The sequence below is a fragment of the Erinaceus europaeus genome, chromosome 9 (assembly GCF_950295315.1).
Source record: "Erinaceus europaeus chromosome 9, mEriEur2.1, whole genome shotgun sequence".
Classification (NCBI taxonomy): Eukaryota; Metazoa; Chordata; class Mammalia; order Eulipotyphla; family Erinaceidae; genus Erinaceus; species Erinaceus europaeus.
Genome location: NC_080170.1, coordinates 36,536,219 through 36,554,706, shown reverse-complemented (window position 1 = coordinate 36,554,706; position 18,488 = coordinate 36,536,219).

Sequence of the window (18,488 nt, the reverse complement as noted above, 5' to 3'; positions counted from 1 at the left end):
GTGGGAAAAAAAAATCAGGAAAGCAGGCACAGTGTTTGCATAAAGCAATTAATATCAAATATTTGCAATGTACACTGTGTAAACAATGTGTTGTTAAATCAGTGGATCTCCAAGTGAAATCTGAAAATCCCAGGAGGCCTCTGTGTACACCTGCAGTACCAAAGTTATCTTTATAACAATTCTAAAAAAGGGCTGGCCAAATAGCTCTCAGCATAGTGGGCTGCTTTACCACAATTTCTACCCAGGTTTAAGTCCAGTTCCCACTCTCATTACCTTTCTGCCTATCTATTTATATCTAAAAATCAATTCATTATAAAAGAAACTATCATGTAGTAAGTTAGGGTGTAATTTCAGGAAAATATCTACCCACTATGTTATTTCTGTCCAGCCCTCTACAATAATTTCTAAGTATTTTCAACTACAGTCAAAGTAGGCATGGGTTGTCTTCTTATATTTCTAGCAAAACAAGATTATCAAAACAGATAGAATCTAGAAAGATCTGAAAATCCAAGGTTCAATTATTAGCCCCTACATTAAGGATATTCAGAGAGCTATAAAATAGTATCATTTCCCTCACTATTATTTGTGTTTGAAGATATTTATTCATGAAAATATTATAGATGTCAGTATAAAATTACTTGTTAGTTTAAAATGAGTTAGATACGAACAGAAGTCTTACATTTCAACTGTGCTAAGTACTGATAGATACAACCTATGAAAACAAAAACAAAAGCTTTTATTGTGATTCGCAGTAATTGTTAAAATGTGAAAAGTTGTTCTAATGCCAATCATTGAAGAGCTGCCATGGTTAGTGCTATTTTTTTTTATTAGAACCTATTTTTGCCAAAATATTACTGCTTTGGAACAATAACATAAGAATAACATCTTTCTGTTCCTATCCTTTGTCCCATATGAATGATAAGCTGGTTTTTGGGGGGGAAATCACTATATTGTTCTCATTCACTCCAGAATAAGAATATTTTTCTCTATTTATTTATTCCCTTTTGTTGCCCTTGTTGTTTTATTGTTGTAGTTATTATTGTTGTTGATGTCGTTGTTGTTGGATAGGACAGAGAGAAATGGAGAGAGGAGGGGAAGACAGAGAAGGGGAGAGAAAGACACCAGCAGACCTGCTTCAACATTTCTAAAACAGCTCCCTTGCTGGTGGGGAGCCTGGGGCTCAAACCAGGATCCTTACTCTGGTCCTTGCACTTTGCACCACCTGTGCTTAACTTGCTGCGCTGACCCCCTGACTCCTGGAATAAGAATATTTTAAAATCTAAAATGATCTCCCATCAATAATCCTGAATAAATAGTCCACAATTTTACTAAGACAATTTTAGTTATAGATAAGCACGGCTTTAGTTGACCAACTGTAAGGTTATGGTGATGGAGTAGTTAAAGTTATGGTTTATCTTTGTAATGAATTACCAGCAAGTTAAATATATATATTCTTGGGAATTGCTGAATATTCCTGCCCTCTTAAAATTTCAAAAGAGACATGACTTGTGGGAGCACAATATGTTCAGAGTAAGGATCACATAGAACAACCGTCTGCTCAACAGGACATTCTCCATTTCTAATTTCATAAAAAATTATTTGAGCAAATCCTCACCTACAGATGTCAGGAAAAGAATTGCCTACGAGAATCCTTAAAAACAAAGTTCTTATTTTTAATCTTCTATAGAACTATATATATATATGTATGTATAGATAGATAGATGTGTGTGTGTGTGTGTGATTTAAAACTAATGTGATGTGTATTGCTAACTTAACATCCTAACACTGCACGAAATCAATGTTACATATATATAAGTGCATGTTAGGAGTAAGCCACTATATTAAATCTGTTGTATGCCCTTCTTTCTTCTTCTTCTTCTTCTTCTTCTTCTTCTTCTTCTTCTTCTTCTTCTTCTTCTTCTCCTTCTCCTTCTCCTTCTCCTTCTCCTTCTCCTTCTCCTTCTCCTTCTCCTTCTCCTTCTCCTTCTCCTTCTCCTTCTCCTCCTTCTTCTTCTTCTTTTTGAGTAAGCAGGTGAGGGGAGGTGGTTGTTTGTTCTGTATCTCTCTGGCACCTCCCCGTTCCAATTCTGAGTCCATGTCTTCCACAAACCCAAATCCAGAATAGTCATATGACAATTCAGGATTCTAGCAGCTATGATAATTAGTTCTAGCTGAGCTAATCAGAGTATGTCCTAATTATGAACTGGTATAAAAAAAAAAAAAGAAAAAAGGTCTCAACTGGTAGGGTATTGTTGTATGCTTTACATTGGGTTGTTCTAGCTCTCCCCCGCCAAGAAAATTGGATCAGTCCTGTTAGTTTCGCGGCCCGCTTGGCCCCGCCCCTAGGAACCCCGAGAGAGTTCCAGAGTTCCAGAGTTAGAGAGAGTGCTTGGCACTGCCTCGGGTGGGAAAGAGGCAGCAGAGTTCTGTTTGGTGATTAGTTTGGTTTAGTTTATGAATCGTTGTTCCTGAATAAAGAAATATAGCTTCCCTGCCCAGCCGTATGTCTCTGGTCGTCTCTGTTACCCGCCCGTGAAGCTAGCCCGGCCAGCTGGAGCCTCCGAATTTTAACAACAGGGTGTGATAAAGACACCATAGTCCCTATAAAAACAAAGCCAGTCAAGAGACTAGCAGTGCTCACCAAGACCTAAGAGGAATGGGAACCTGTAGCATCATTTAGAAACTGAGCCCATCACTGCTAAAATTCAGATAACCTCTGTAAAATTCTTTTAACAATAATTAATTAATTGATTAATTTAACATGACAAGAGCTGTATTGATCTGGGGAGATATTTTTCAGATTGAAAAAGGTACACACACACACAAAGATAGCACAGCACTAGTGCCATAGTATTTCCATGTGTTGTGTTGGGGGCTCAACATGTGCTGTGTTACATGCATGGCAAAGCTGGCACACTTGCAGGTGGTCATAGGGGCTTCAATTTGGTTTCTGTGTCTTGCAAGCAAACCCACCTTTGTTAATTAGAACTTTCATCCTAGCAATTTAAAGAAAAAAAAATTCTGACACTCAACATGGTCAAGAGTTTAATGAATCTGATTGCCCTGGTCCTCTGGGGAGACAGAGATCAGTGAATATCTTTAGAATGTGGGGGACAAGTGGTGAAGCACCTGGGTAAGCACTCCTTACCATGCCAAGCATGTGGTTTTGAGTACCTGTTCTCTACCTGCAAAGGGTAGCTTCACGTGCACTGCAGGTCTCTCTCTCTCTCTATCTCCCTACATCCTCTTTCACTTTCAACTTCTCTGTATTATATAATAAAGGAAAATAAATAGTCTCCTGTATTGAGCCCCAGTGATAACCCTAGTGGCAATAATAAATAAATAAACAAAAACTAAAAAAAATTGGAATGCAATATGAATATAGTGAACTATGAACTACATATAATATCCTAGTATCACGTGGCTCCAGATCATGCAAGGCATGTGTTTTACTGCTGACCCACCTCCATCAGTCCTTTTTGCTTTAAGCCAGAACACTGCTCAGCTCTGGTTTATGAATTTGTTTAATAATTACAGCTATGTAAAGTGACTTATACATGAGGACAAGTGATTTTCCACATTGGTTGCCTATTAGAGTTGAGGGGGGGGGGTAGAAACACTGTAAATAATGTAAAAAAAATACTGGTGCCTCAGAAATGCTAATTTAATTGGAATAAGATACAACTCAGGTTTTGGTCTTTTCCGGAGTAGATCCCCTCAAGTGATTCTCATGTGTGACCACTACCAAGAACTTGAGAACAGAAGAAATAAGACTCATGATTAATTAGCAAATTTGTATGCATTCACTTGCTTCACACTTGGCATATCCATATATTCAAAACTTCTCTGTGTTGGCATTTCTCATTCATAACTTCAAAACACTTCAGATGTGCATGCTTTCTCTGGACATCAAAATAAAATGATATCTTAACTATGACCTGGAGGAGAATAAGGAAGACAATGTGGATTCGGGGCATCTTTTCCGGTAGGAATGAATTCATGGATACACCAAACCTTGGAATATTCCAGTCTCTAGTTTTAATACTTTTAGTTGTTGTAAAAGTACTTGCATTAAATTTGCAACTGGAACTGTTTTACTAGATAGTTTGATGTTGGATTCATACCAGTCAGTGTTCTGAGGTTTCCTCCTGCCTCACCTATGGGCTCTGTTTCTTGTATTGAAATTGCCTCCTCTACATGTTGCAGGAACCCAGAGTTCTCAGCAATCCACACCATGCTTCCTGGGTTAGGTAGGCAAACACCACTATTAATTATCTATGTCAAAAAAATTATCTATGTTTAGATTTGGTCTCTTTCCTGCAGCTCCAGATACCTGTATCTTGCAATCTGTGGTTTGGAATTCAACATGCATATATCCATCTTGGTTCAGAGGTTTTCACTTAACACACAAGCCCAACATACACTGATATTAGTGATATCTGTTGATTTGGGTGGCAAGAGGTTGGTCTCTGAGCACGGATAGACTTTATTTTTTTTAATTAATTAATTTATTTAAGAAAGGAGACATTAACAAAATCATAGGATGGGGGGTACAACTCCACACAATTCCCGCCACCCAATCTCCACATCCCATCCCCTCCCCAATAGCTTTCCCATTCTCTATCCCTCTGGGAGCATGGACCCAGGGTCGCTGTGGGTTGCAGAAGGTGGGAGGTCTGGCTTCTGTAATTGCTTCCCCACTGAACATGGACATTGACTGGTCGATCCATACTCCCAGTCTGCCTCTCTCTTTCCCTAGAAGGGTGAGTCTCTGGGGAAGCTGAGCTTCAGGACGCATTGGTGGGGTCTTCAGTCCAGGGAAGCCTGGCTGGCATCCTGATGGCATCTGGAACCTGGTGGCTGAAAAAGAGAGTTAACATACAAAGCCAAACAAATTATTGAAGAATCATGGACCTAAAGGTTAGAATAGTGGAGATGAAGTGTTGGGGGGTACTCACTGCAAACTCTAGTGTACTACTGCTTTCAGGTATATATTTGCCCTAGTTTATGGATACGTGTGAACATATGCTCTGTTTCCTGGAACCTGGTCTATATCTAGGTTTTGGGACTTTGTTAGGAAGTGAACCACCTGGGATGGAATTAGAGAATACTATGAAAGACTTTCATCTATGCTTTCCTCACATGTCTATTAATGTCCTCATGCCTAAATAAGTGATCATTCTGATTTTAAATTGCTAAGTCACTTCCTTTCAATCACACTCATTTCTAATGTAGTCAGGGTCCTTGTAACATCAGTACATGCACCACTTCCTCAACAACTCCATATGAATGTCTAACATCATGATTGCCTCCAAACTGCTTATGCTCAGTTCTCTCCGTGTTCTCCACTCCTCACCATTCATCTCATGGAACCTCCTTTCAGTTCTGTCTTTGATTTTCAGCCTCCATCCATGTCTAGTTAGTCAGCAAATCTTTTTTGTTTTTTATTGTAACTTAAAAGTAAATATTGGAAAAGACAACTTCTAGAGGGGGAAAGCTAGATTCCACTCATTTGTGGAATCTAGATAACTGATCCACCTGAACTTGAAAAAAAAAAAAAAACCCAGAAGCAAACAAACTCTTTCTGAGACTGTGTAGGAAGAACTATAGTGGTTATCTTTAGAAGGATGGGGACATAGAACGTCTTGCAACCCACTATCAAACACAAATAAAAAATGGCAAAATAAACAAACTTCACTCTGCTTTTACTCTTATCTCCCATTGTCAAAGAAGGTCAGAACATGTCTCTCTCAAATTCATAATCCTCCAGAGACTTTCGGTCTCAGTCAAATTTAAACTAAGCTCGGTGATGTCTGACTAAGTCATCAACATCCTCGCTCATGACTTCTCATGAGTCACAGCCACTAACACACAACCCTTGTGCTGTTCTTCAAAAGTAATGGGGCTGTCTAGCCTTGAGGCCTTTCCTCTTGCTACCTCATGTGCCTGACTTTCTCTAACCCCAGATGGTTCAATTTATTGTACTTTCTTTTTTTCAGGATATGCCAAAGTTCACTTTTCAAAGAAGACTTCTCTGAAAATCTGAAAGGTATCTTAAAAAAGTATCTTAGCACTGTTTTACCACTCATAAACTTTGCCCCTCTGCCCTGATCCAGCTTTCTAGTCCTATTCTCAACTCTGACACCATCTTCCCAGACAATATTTTTAGTCCATTTACATTTTAGTTGTCGGGCTCAGGCAAAAATAACTAAAGTCATAGGCTCCTTGGAACATACCTAATATAGACCCCTATCTTTTTCCCACACGAAGACCCTTAGTTCTATCTGCTCTAGTCTTATCTTTAGATTTCTGATTATTAAACAATTTGTCTTGCTTTATATCTTACTGATCTTAAATTACCAAGTTGTAGATGCTACCATGATGCCATCCTCACTTCCCTGGGCAGATCACCTCATCAATGTGTACTGGAACCTCACCTCCCCAGAGTTCTATCCCATCAGGGAAAGATGGCAAAAAAGCTGGGGGCTATGGATCGACCTGTCAACATTCATGTTCAGCAGAGAAGCAATTATAGAAGCCAGACCTCCCACCTTCTACACCCCATAAGGAATTTTGGTCCATACTCCCAGAGGGATAAAGAATAGGGAAGCTTCCAATGGAGGGTATATAGAATGCTGATGGTGGGAATTGTATGGAATTGAATCCCTCTTATCCTACAGTCTTGCCAATCATTATTAAATCACTAATAAAAATATTAAAAGTCAAATCATAATATATTTTTAATTATTGCAAACTTGTATGGATGAAGCTCGAATTTGCTTTTTAAAAATCAATTTAGAGCTTTATAAAGCTCAGGTTTTTAAGTTGCAATGAAAATCAGAAGGAATTATTAATGACAAAGATCCGTGGGTGTGAACTGTGAAGATAGGCTCTTCAACTAGCAGCTAGAGTTGTTCTTTTTCAATTCTATCTCCAAAATTTAGACACTACACACACAGTGGTTCTAACGACAGTGACTTATGAGAAGGACAGTTCTGCTTTGCTGTTTTGTTTTTATCAGAGCACTTCTCAGCTCTGACTTAAGGTGGTAACAGGATTGAACCTGGGACTCTAGTGTGTCAGGTTTGAAAGTCTGTTGCATTACCATTAGCACTATATCCCTGGTTCTTGGTTTTTGTATTTGACTTTTAAACAAGTCAATATTCAGCAATTTTTTTGTCATCACTGGGATGAATATATGTGTGTGTGTGTGTGTGTGTGTGTGTGTGTATGAGAAGCGAGAGAGAGAGCAAGAGAAGAGAGAGAGAGAAAGAATAGCAAAGCTTCCTCCAATATGGTGGTAGCTGGCCATATATATATGAGTGATGTGCATTGCAAACAAACAAACAAACAAACAAAACAACCTATCCAGGCGAACTATTTTGCTGCCCCTAAAAGTCTTTGTTTCTAGTTAAAAACAGTCTGTTTGTTTGAAGCATCCTAAGGCTCACACTTCTTCATGTCCTGTCAGGGCAGCTTGAGTGCTATACGTGTGTTAAGTGCTTAGAGATATACAAGATCCAGAGAAGAAAGAAAAGCCAACTGAACCATTATAGCACCAATTTTATCATTTAACATTTGCTTAGAGAGTCTTGAAAAGTTCCCACATAACTGGTAACTCTATCTTTTTTTTTTTTTTAATGACAAGTCCATGATTCTGTGTTAGGCTAAAAAAAAAAAATTAATATGCTTTCCGATGTCAGTACTTAGTTTGCAATTAATTAATTAGGTCTTTTTTAAAACTTATTATCTAAACCAAAAAATCACTAAACTTTATGTTTTTCCTCCTTTCCCTTCAAATGTCAGTTGTGACCCCTCAGTTGGTTTACTTGCTTACTGTCAAATGCCAATATTCCACATCTCTGGAGAATTGACAAAACACATAAGGGCTCAAAGAATTGAGGTTTATAATCATAATGACTATCAGGCCTTGGCCAGCATTTTTAAATGATCATGTTTTCCTTTAACAATGAACCACTGAAATCATATATATTTTTAAAGAATTCCGGCTTTGCTTTTTGGCACATCTGCATAGAGACATTGAGAAGAGTTACTCTCATCCTGTTTGTGAAAACAACCTTCCCTGAGGAATCCCAGATCCTCATTGTCCTCTCCTGTTCCTGCCAGGAAGGAAGCCCTCTGGAAGAATGGGGTTTTCTACTTTCTGATCACTACAACCGACATACGACTTGTCAGAACTTTGAATGCGATAAAATGAACTGTGATGCATCCATAAAGGATATAGCTGAGTCCTTCTGGAGGTAGAATTTGCAGTGGCACAAACCCACATTATAATTATTAATGACAATTAGATTATAACCATGAAAATAGAGGAAATGGACTGGAACCACCTTTATCCTGCGATCCTCTGTATGTTGTTGATTAAAGGGTAGTGTTCTATTCCTTGTTTACTTCTCTTTCTTACAAACAGGAAGACAACAAGGGCAGCAATGGAGTGGAGAAGGGACTCAATGAGAGGAGGGTGGGGGGCTAAGTGGGATAAAATCCTTTATTGTGTCAATTCAATATACTGTATAAGAAATGGTGTCATTACCCAGCATCCACAGGAACCTACCATAACTGTAACCAGAGGCAGGGACAGAGCAGTGGGCATGGAGACAAGTCATGTGGCCTCAGTGATGGGACCAACTTGTTCTCTCCTTTTCTATAAGGTGCTGGATAGCTTTCCAGTTGTTTAGTCACCATGTCACAACTTGAGAGACTTTGCATTTTATTTTTAATTTTTTAAAAAATGTATTAGAGAGAGAGAGAGAGAGAGAGAGACCAGAAGAGAGGACCAGAGTGTCACTCTGGCTCCTGGCTGGCTGCTGGGGTTTAGATGCAAGACCTCATGTTTGAGGGTCTAACACTGTATCAACTACAAGCCAATTCCTGTCCTTACATTTCTTTCTTTCTTTTGTTTTCTTACCCTCCCTTCTCTTTTTCTCTGTGTCTCTCTCTCTTTCTTCCCTCCATCCATCCTCCCTCCTTCTCTTTCCTTCCTTCCTTCCTTCCTCCCTCCCTTCCTTCCTCCCTCCCTTCCTTCCTTCCTTCCTTCCTTCCTTCCTTCCTTCCTTCCTTCCTATAGCCACCAACATTATCACTGGGGCTCAGTGCAGGAACTATATGAATCCATTGCTCCTCGTGGTCACTTTTTTTTTTTTTTTTTGCTTTTTGCCTTTAAATTTTATTGGCAAGGACACAGGGAGAAATTGAGAGAAGAGAAAAGGACAGAAAGGGAGGAAGAAGGTAGACACCTGCAGGTTTGCTGCACTGCTCATGAAGCTTCCCCTTGGCAGGTAGGCAGCAGGGACTCGGGTCTTTGTATGTGGTAATATGTGTGCTTAACCAGGTGTGCCACCACCCAGCCTGTCACTGTATTTCTTGTTTTTAATCTCATTCTCCCTCCCTCCCTTCCCCTTTCTCCACTCTCTTCCTCCTTTCCTTCCTTTCTCCCTCTTTCTTTCTTTCTTTCTTTCTTTCTTTCTTTCTTTCTTTCTTTCTCCCTTCTTTCCTCCCTTTCTTTATTCCTTCCTTCTTTCTTTCCTTTCTCTCTTTCTTTCTTCCTTTCTGCCTTTTTAAGATAGTGGGTAAGCGACAGGAAAAGAAAAGGGGAGAGAGAGAGAGGCAAAGGCAGAGAAAGGAGAGACAGATACCACACCCTATATACTCTGCACAGCTCTAACCCTTGTGAAGCTTCCCTCTTTACATTTGGTGGCCAGGGGCTTAAACCGATGACTTCACTCATGACAATGTGTCCTCTACAGGGTGAGCTATGTACCAGTCTTCATATGGTGCTTTCTTTCATATGAGATGTTTTGTATTGCACATGTTAAAAAAGAATTAAAAATTATATACTTATCATATATATATGATATATATTATATAATATATATTATCATATATATATATATATATATATATATATAATAGAAGATGAGAGAGAGAGAGAGAGAGAAAGGCAGTGCCCCAGAGTATCACTATGGCATCTAGCATATGCCATGCAGGGGATCAAACTTAGAACCTCATGCTTGAGAGTTCAGTGACTACTTGTCTTTTTTTTTTTTAATATTTTAATTTATTTATTATTGGATAGAGACAGAGAGAATTTGAGAGGGGAGGAGTGATAGAGAGCGAGAGAGACAGAGAGACACCTGCAGCCCTGCTTTACCACTCATGAGGCTTTCCCTCCTGCAGGTGGGGACCAGGGGCTTGAACCTGGGTCCTTGCGCACTGTAATGCAACTGCTTAACTAGGTGCGCCACCACCTGGCCCCTTGTGATTACTTGTCTAAACCACTCTAACACTACCTGGTTTGCAGAACTCCACTGAGTTTCTATTCCCTTCAAATACTAATTTTTAAATTGAATTAATTTGCTTTGCAGATTGATTTTTTAAATTTGTTTTCATTAATTAATCAATTAAATTTTACTTCCACCCATTTCCCAGTAAGCCTCAGAGTTCCTAAGGCCTTGGGGGCCAGACAGTGCTGTACCAGGTTAATGGCACATAGTACAAAGCGAAAGGACCCACGCAAGGATCCTGGTTCGAGCCCCTGGTTCCCCACCTGCAGGGGGCAGCTTCACAAGTGGTGAAGCAGGTCTGCAGGTATCTATCTTCCCATCCCACTTCAATTTTATACTATTAAAAAATTAAAGGAGTCGGGCGGTAGTGCAGCAGGTTAAGCGCACATGGCACAAAGCACAAAGACCAGTGAAAGGATCCTGGTTCAAGCCCCTGGCACCCTACCTGCAGGGGAGTCGTTTCACAGGTAGTGAAGCAGGTCTGCAGGTATCTTTCTTTTTTCCCCCCAGTTCTGTCTTTCCCCTCCTCTCTCCATTTCTCTCTGTGCTATCCAACAACAAGGACATCAGTAACAATAACTACAATAAAACAACAAGGGCAACAAAAGGGAATAAATAAATAAATATTTGAAAAAATTTTTAAAAAGGCCTCCAGGAGCAGTGGATTCATAGTGCAGGCACCGAGCCCCAACAATAACCCTGCAGGCAAAAATAATAATAATAATTTCTATGGCCTTGAGAAACTGGTGAGAGAGGATAACTGTGCAAGGCCTTAGCTCCCCTTGCCACTCCTGGGAGCCACCAAGAAAAGACAGAGACAGTGTGGCCAGGCATCCCTTCTCAGGTCACTAGGTACAGAAAAGAGAGCAACTCACCAAGTCCAATCTCTCTGGCCTAACTCCTAACTCCTTCCAGTTCCTTTTCCAGGTGTAAATAGACCTTACCCACTGTGTTCCCAGAACCACTTTTTTTTAAATTTATTTTTTATTTAAGAAAGGATAAATTAACAAAACCATAGGGTAGGAGGGGTACAACTCCACACAATTCCCACCACCCAATCTCCATATCCCATCCCCTCCCCTGGAAGCTTTCCCATTCTCTATCCCTCTGGGAGCATGGGCCCAGGGTCGCTGTGGGTTGCAGAGGGTGGAAGGTCTCGCTTCTGTAATTGCTTCCCCGCTGAACATGGACATTGACTGGTCAGTCCATACTCCCAGTCTGCCTCTCTCTTTCCCTAGTAGGGTGGGTCTCTGGGGAAGCAGAGCTCCAGGACACATTGGTGGGGTCTTCAGTCCAGGGAAGCCTGGCTGGCATCCTGATGGCATCTGGAACCTGGTGTCTGAAAAGAGACTTAACATACAAAGCCAAACAAATTGTTGAGCAATCATGGACCCAAAGGTTGGAATAGTGGAGAGGAAGTGTTAGGGGGGTACTCACTGCAAACTCTAGTGTACTTTTGCTTTCAGGTATATATTTTGCACTAGTTTATGGATACGTGTGAACATATGCTTTCTCTCACAGAAACTGGTGTATATCTAGGTTTTGGGACTTTGTTAGAAAGTGAACCACCTGGGATGGAATTAGAGAATACTATGAAAGGAAAGGTCTCACCCGAGTAATGAAGCTGAAGGGCTGTCATTCCACACATGAAGTTTCTGGACACAGTCTGAGCTGAAGCATGTTGATATACATAATTTTCTTTTTTTTTCCATCCAGGGTTATTGCTGGGCTCGGTGCCTGCACCATGAATCCACTTCTCCTGGAGGCCATTTTTTCCCCCTTATGTTGCCCTTGTTGTTGTAGCCTCATTGTAATTATTATTATTACCATTGTTGATGTTATTCGTTGTTGGACAGGACAGAGAGAAATGGAGAGAAGAGGGGAAGACAGAGAGGGGGAGAGAAAGACAGACACCTGCAGACCTGCTTCACCGCCTGTGAAGCGACTCCCCTGCAGGTGGGGAGCCTGGACTCCAACCGGGACCCTTACTCAGGTCCTTGTGCCCTGCGCCACGTGCTCAAACCACTGTGCCACCGCCCGACCCCGCACCACTTATTTTTAAAGCAAGTAAATCAGGTAATACTAGAAAGTTGCCACTTCAGGCTGAGGGTGTTTTCTAGGAAGTTGCCTGTCCTGCTGCTTGCCTGAAGAAGCCGGTTTAACAAACAGCTTTTCCAGCTGAGGCCAATGGTCCAAGGGCTATTTCCAGTCTTGATATATTTTCTCTGTGTGAGTTTGCAAAGCTCTGAGAACACTGGAATATTTGTTCAAAGCTCTGCCTCCACTCCCACCTGCCACACTTGGAGGAAACCTTCATTGAAATGAGCCCGAGGAAGCAGGACTGGCACAGCCAGGCTACAGCCTTCCTAGCTGGCATCCTGTTGCCCCTTCTTGGCCAGCCTCCTCCCTTCTTTTTAACCTGCCATCCTCTTTTGTGCTGTCTTATTTCACCACTCAAAAAGCAAACAGGACCTGGAAGCTTCAGTTTAGCCCTGTTCCTGGACTTCTGTCTTGCCCTATGGTCTCTTTTGATCTGGATTTCTTTCTCACCTTTACAGATGTGGCAACTGTGAAGGCCTGGTTGGAGGATGGAGGGTGGGGGCAGAAATAAAGCAAGGAGTCGAGAGAGGAGGTGTCTCCCTGTCACTGTCTGGTTTCAGGTGGGCTGCTGAGTGGGATGTTCCCTCCCCCAAGAGGGAGGTGTATAGCCCCAAGGAAGTAGGAGTGTCCAACTTAATGGCTACATGGAGGGAGCCACAGGTGCTTCTGAGCTGGTTTGAACACTTGTGAGGCAGTTGGAGCCTGCTCATTTGTGAATGTTTAATGGTCTCTTGGTCACTGAGGAGGTCACCTGAATGACCTGGTGTCATCATGAAAGGGCACAGCCTTTGGTGAGGCACCTGCTGTTCTTGGGCAAAGGCCAACTAAGCATTCTCTGCCTTTCTGTTACCTTTGACACTCTGCTCTTTCAGGTCTATTTATCACTCTCTCAGCAGGCTTTCAACAAATTGCCCAATTTGAAAAGAAAAAGGGGGGGGAGGATTTAAATGAGAAATTGGTCCTATACTCCTAAAGTAAGCATGATACACGTGGGATTTTATTACACAGTATTAAGCTTTTGTCGACATCTCATATAAGTATTTTTTTATTTGAACTTTTATGAGTGAATCTTTTAAGTCTCCTTAATTCATTTCAGTAAAAATCTTGGAATATACAACACACTAGGTACTAAAGTTTGTACATTTCATATTATTAAGTGTTTCCTTGGATATGAGATGCTTTGTATTGGGTGTTGAAAAAATAGATTTATGTTTGCATATCTATGAGTAGTTTTTTGTTTTTTTTTTTTGCCTCCAGAGTTATCACTTGGGCTCATGGCCAGCACTTCAAACCCACTGCTCCTGGAAGCCATTTTTTTTCCGTTTTCTTCTCATTTACTGGATAAGGCAGAGAGAAATTTATATATATATATATATATATATATATATATATATAGAGAGAGAGAGAGAGAGAGAGAGGGAGGAGAGACAGACTGACAGACCGAGACACCTGTACATCTGTTTCACTAACTGTGAAGTATTTCCCCTGCAGGTGGTGTCCTGTTCCCCCTACAGGTGGGGAGCCAGGGGCTCAAACCCAGATCCTTGCACTTAGTACAAGTGTTTAACTGAGTGTGCCACCTCTTGGCCCCATCTATGGGCTGTTTTCAGCGTAACCATTCTGACATGTCAGAGAGCTTCAGTGATTTTATACTACCCTAAACCACTAGATGTTTAGTTACATTGATTTATTTTGCAGACTCAGACTCACTTATGTGATAGTTAAACTTTCTCATATATATATATATCAGTATATATATAAACTTTCTCATATATATATATCAGTATATATCATATATATATGTCTCATATATATATATATATCAGTGTAACTTGTTGCTGTGGGTTCATTTCTCACATCTACCATCTAATCCTGGGGGGGAAATTTTAAAGAACACAATCAAGTATAGAATATTTCCATTCTGGATGAAAGCACCTTTTCAGTTCCAGATTCTGGTTTTTTTTTTGTTTGTTTGTCTGTTTGCTTTGTTTTTTTACTGAGACCTGTCGACATGTCTCCAAAGGGCGTGGCTGAGCTCCATGATGCCAGCTTCCACAGTCAATCAAGCTAAATACCTGTCCTCACCAAAAGGAAAGAGAACTTCCTGAGAATGACTGATTATTGCAGGGAGGCAAAAGGTACATGATGAGCCCACAACAGACTGTGTGTGTGTGTGTGTGTGTGTGTGTGTGTGTGTGTGTGTGTGTGTGTGCGCGCGCGCTAAAAAGAGGATAAACACATGTCATATGTACACAGAAATTCATTTTAATGAGTTTCCATAAACTAAGTCTAGGACAATTTGGGCATGGTAGAGAGAAAAGAGACAAAGAGAGGAAGGTACACAGAGAATATAGAACCGAGTAAGACTTGATGGGTCTAGAGTGATAATAGAAGAGGAAATGTGTTCTTACTGTCTGCTAAGTAGAGAAGACTGATAGGTAATGGAGAAGTTAGTGAAACACCATTTTGCAACCATCACAGCAAAAATGATTCAAGCTGGAATAATCAATAAGCTAAATCTAGTGGAGGGACATTTGATGAGGAACAAGATGTTTACATATGGGCGGAGGGTAGATAGCATAATGGTTATGCAAACAGACTCTCCTGCCTGAGGCTCCAGAGTCCCAGGTTCAGTCCCCCACACAACCATAAGCTAGAGCCGAACAGTGCTCTGGTAAAAGAAAAAAAAAAAAAAAAGATGTTACATAGTCTCAGGATAGCTCTCTACAAATTAACATTTATAAAAAAGAAAGGAGTGTAAGAGGATAAAGGGGATAACCTCTGTGGATCAATATTAGCATTACCAGTAAGAGGCAAACATTAGCACTCTAAATGTGAAACCAAGATAAAGATGTGTCACTCCTGTAGCAACCCAAGCAAAAAATGTTTAATAATATGAGTTTAGTCATGAGGACGTAGCAGAGAAACTCAATATCAATATATTTTTTGAAATAACTGACATCCATTCACCAAAATAGTTGTGGCATAACAGAAAAAAGACTGAAGCATCTTACCAAATTAAATGATAGCAAACAGACATGATAATTAAATGCAGTTTTCCATCTTAGACTGTATCCTCAGTTGGGAAAAAAATCTAGGAAAATCATAATTGGAATAACAAATGTGATTGAAATATGGACTTTATATAAAATATGCTATCAGTGTGTCAGGGAGATAGCACAGCAGCTTGTGCAACAGACTTTCATGCTGAGACTTGGAAGTTCTAAGGGTTGACAGAGAATGATCAGTCTTGGACATTTTTATTCATGTTCAGATAAAATGAGAAGATGAATGCCCCTATATTTTCATCTAGCTTGAATACTTTTACATGTACCAGCTTCAAACCTTGCAAGGTTTCTATCACGTGGGTTGTTCTAAATGAATTATCACTGTACATTTTGTCAACAGACAAAGCAAAAAAATTTTTTTAACTAAAACACTTAAAAAAATATTTTATATATGTATTCCTTTTTGTCGTCCTTGTTGTTTTATTGTTGTAGTTATTACTGTTGATGATGTCATTGTTGTTGGATAGGACAGAGAGAAATGGAAAGAGAAGGGGAAGACAGAGAGGGGGAGAGAAAGATAAACACCTGCAGACCTTTGAAGCACTCCTCTACAGGTGGGGAGCCAGGGGCTCGAACTGGGATCCTTAGGCCAGTCCTTGTGCTTTGCACCACCTGTGCTTAACCCTCTGAGCTACCGCCTGATTCCCAACTAAAACAATTTTACACTATTATAATAATGTAAATGTTATTTCTTAAGGCAAAAGTAGTAGGACTAGATCAACAAAAGAGCTATAGCCCAAGGTTAATAAACCTTCCACAGTGTGAAAGTTTAACGTCTTCTCTTTCAGTCTGTATCCCTTTAATTTCTTGCTGTTGCCTAATTTCTATGACAAGAACTTCTAACACTATGTTGAGTAGTAATGATGATAGTAGGCAGCCCTGTCTAGTACCTGATCTAAGTGGGAATTCTTTCAGTTTCTCACTATTGTGTATAGTGTTGGATGTGGACTTATTATATATATAGACTCTGCTAGGTTAAGAATTTTCCCATCTATTCCCATTTTTGTAGTGTTTTAATCATGAAGGGATGTTAGATTTTGTTAAAGGCTTTCTCTGTATCTATTGAGACAGATGCTATTATAACACACACATAAAACCTAAAGAATCCACCAGGAAACTCCTTGAAATTATCAAGCACGATAGTAAAGTGTTAAGCAACAAAATTAATATACAAAAGTCAGTGGCATTTCTTTATGCAAACACTAAGTCAAAAGAAGAAGACATACAGAGATCAGTCCCATTCACTATAGCAGCAACAACAATAAAATATCCAGGAATAAATCTAACAAAGGAAGTGAAAGACCTGTATACTGAAAAAAATATGAGCCACTTGCCCAAGGAAATAGAAAAAGATACAAAGAAGTAGAAAGACATCCTATGTTCATGGATTGAAATAGACATCTTCAAAATCAATATTCTACCCAGAACCATATTCACATTTAATGAAATACCTATCAATATCCCACCACTTTAAAAAAAAGAGAATAGAAAACATGCTACAAAAGTTTATCTAGAACCAGAAAATACCTAGAATCACCGAGAAAAAAAAAACAGAACTAGACGCATTGTGCTCCCTGTTGTCAAACTATGTTATAGGGCCATTGTAATCAAAACTGCCTGGTACTGGAACAAAAATAGATACACTGACTAGTGGAACTGAATAAAGAGCCTAGATAAAAGCTCTCACATGTATTGACATCTAATTTTTGACAAGAGGGCCCAAATTATTACATGGAAAAAGGAGAGTTTCTTCCATAGTGAGATTGGAAAAAAGTGGATTGAAACACACAGAAGAATAAAACTGAACCACTACACTTCACCATACACAAAAGTCAACTCCAAATGGATCAAGGACTTGAATGTTAGACCAGAAACTATCAAATACTTAGAGGGAAATAGTGGCAGAACTCTTATATGTCTAAGTTTTATAGGCATCTTCAATGACACAAGTCTAATTGCAAGGAAAACTAAAACAAAAACAAACCAATGGGACTACATCACATTGAAAAGTTTTTGGACAGTAAAAGAAACTACCACTCAAACAAAGTGACTCCTTACAAAATGGGAGAAGAGCTTTACATTCCATACATCATACAAAAGTCAAATAACAAAAATATATAAATAGCTCACCAAACTCAGTAACAACAACAACAACAACAACAACAACAAAAATGAGTTGTGTTTACCTATGTTCATAGCAGCACAATTCATAATAGCCAAAACCTGGAAGCAACCCAGGCGTCTAACAACAGATGAGTGGCTGAGTAAGTTGTGGTAAATATGCACAATGGAATACTAATCAGCAACTAAAAATGGTGAATTCACTTTCTTCCCCTCATCTTGGATGGAATTTAGGGGGAATCATATTAAGTGAGATAATGCAGAAAGAGAAGGGTGAATATGGGATGATCTTACTCATAGACAGAGATTGAAAAATAAGAACAGGGAGTCGGGCTGTAGTGCAGCGGGTTAAGTGCAGGTGGCGCTAAGCTCAAGGACCGGTGTCAGGATCCCGGTTCGAACCCCCGGCTCCCCACCTGCAGGCAGGTCCCTTCACAGGCGGTGAAGCAGGTCTGCAGGTGTCTGTCTTTCTCTCCCCCTCTCTGCCTTCCCCTCCTCTCTCCATTTCTCTCTGTCCTATCCAACAACAATGACATCAATAATAACTACAACAATAAAACAAGGGCAACAAAAGGGAATAAAATAATAAAAAAAAATTTAAAAAAAAGAAAAATAAGAACAGAAGGGAAAACAGACAGCAGAACTTGGACTGGAGTCGGTGTATTACATCAAAGTAAAGGACTCTGGGGTGTAGGGGGAGGGTTCAGGTCCTGGAGCATGATGGTAGAGGAGGACCTAGAGAGGATTGAATTGTTATGTAGAAAAACTGAGAAATTGTATACATGTATAAACCACTGTATTTTACTGTTTACTGTAAACCATTAATCTCCCCAATAAAGGAAAAAAAAAAAACTCTGATGGTGGAAAAGGTGTGGAACTGTACCCTTGTAAGCCA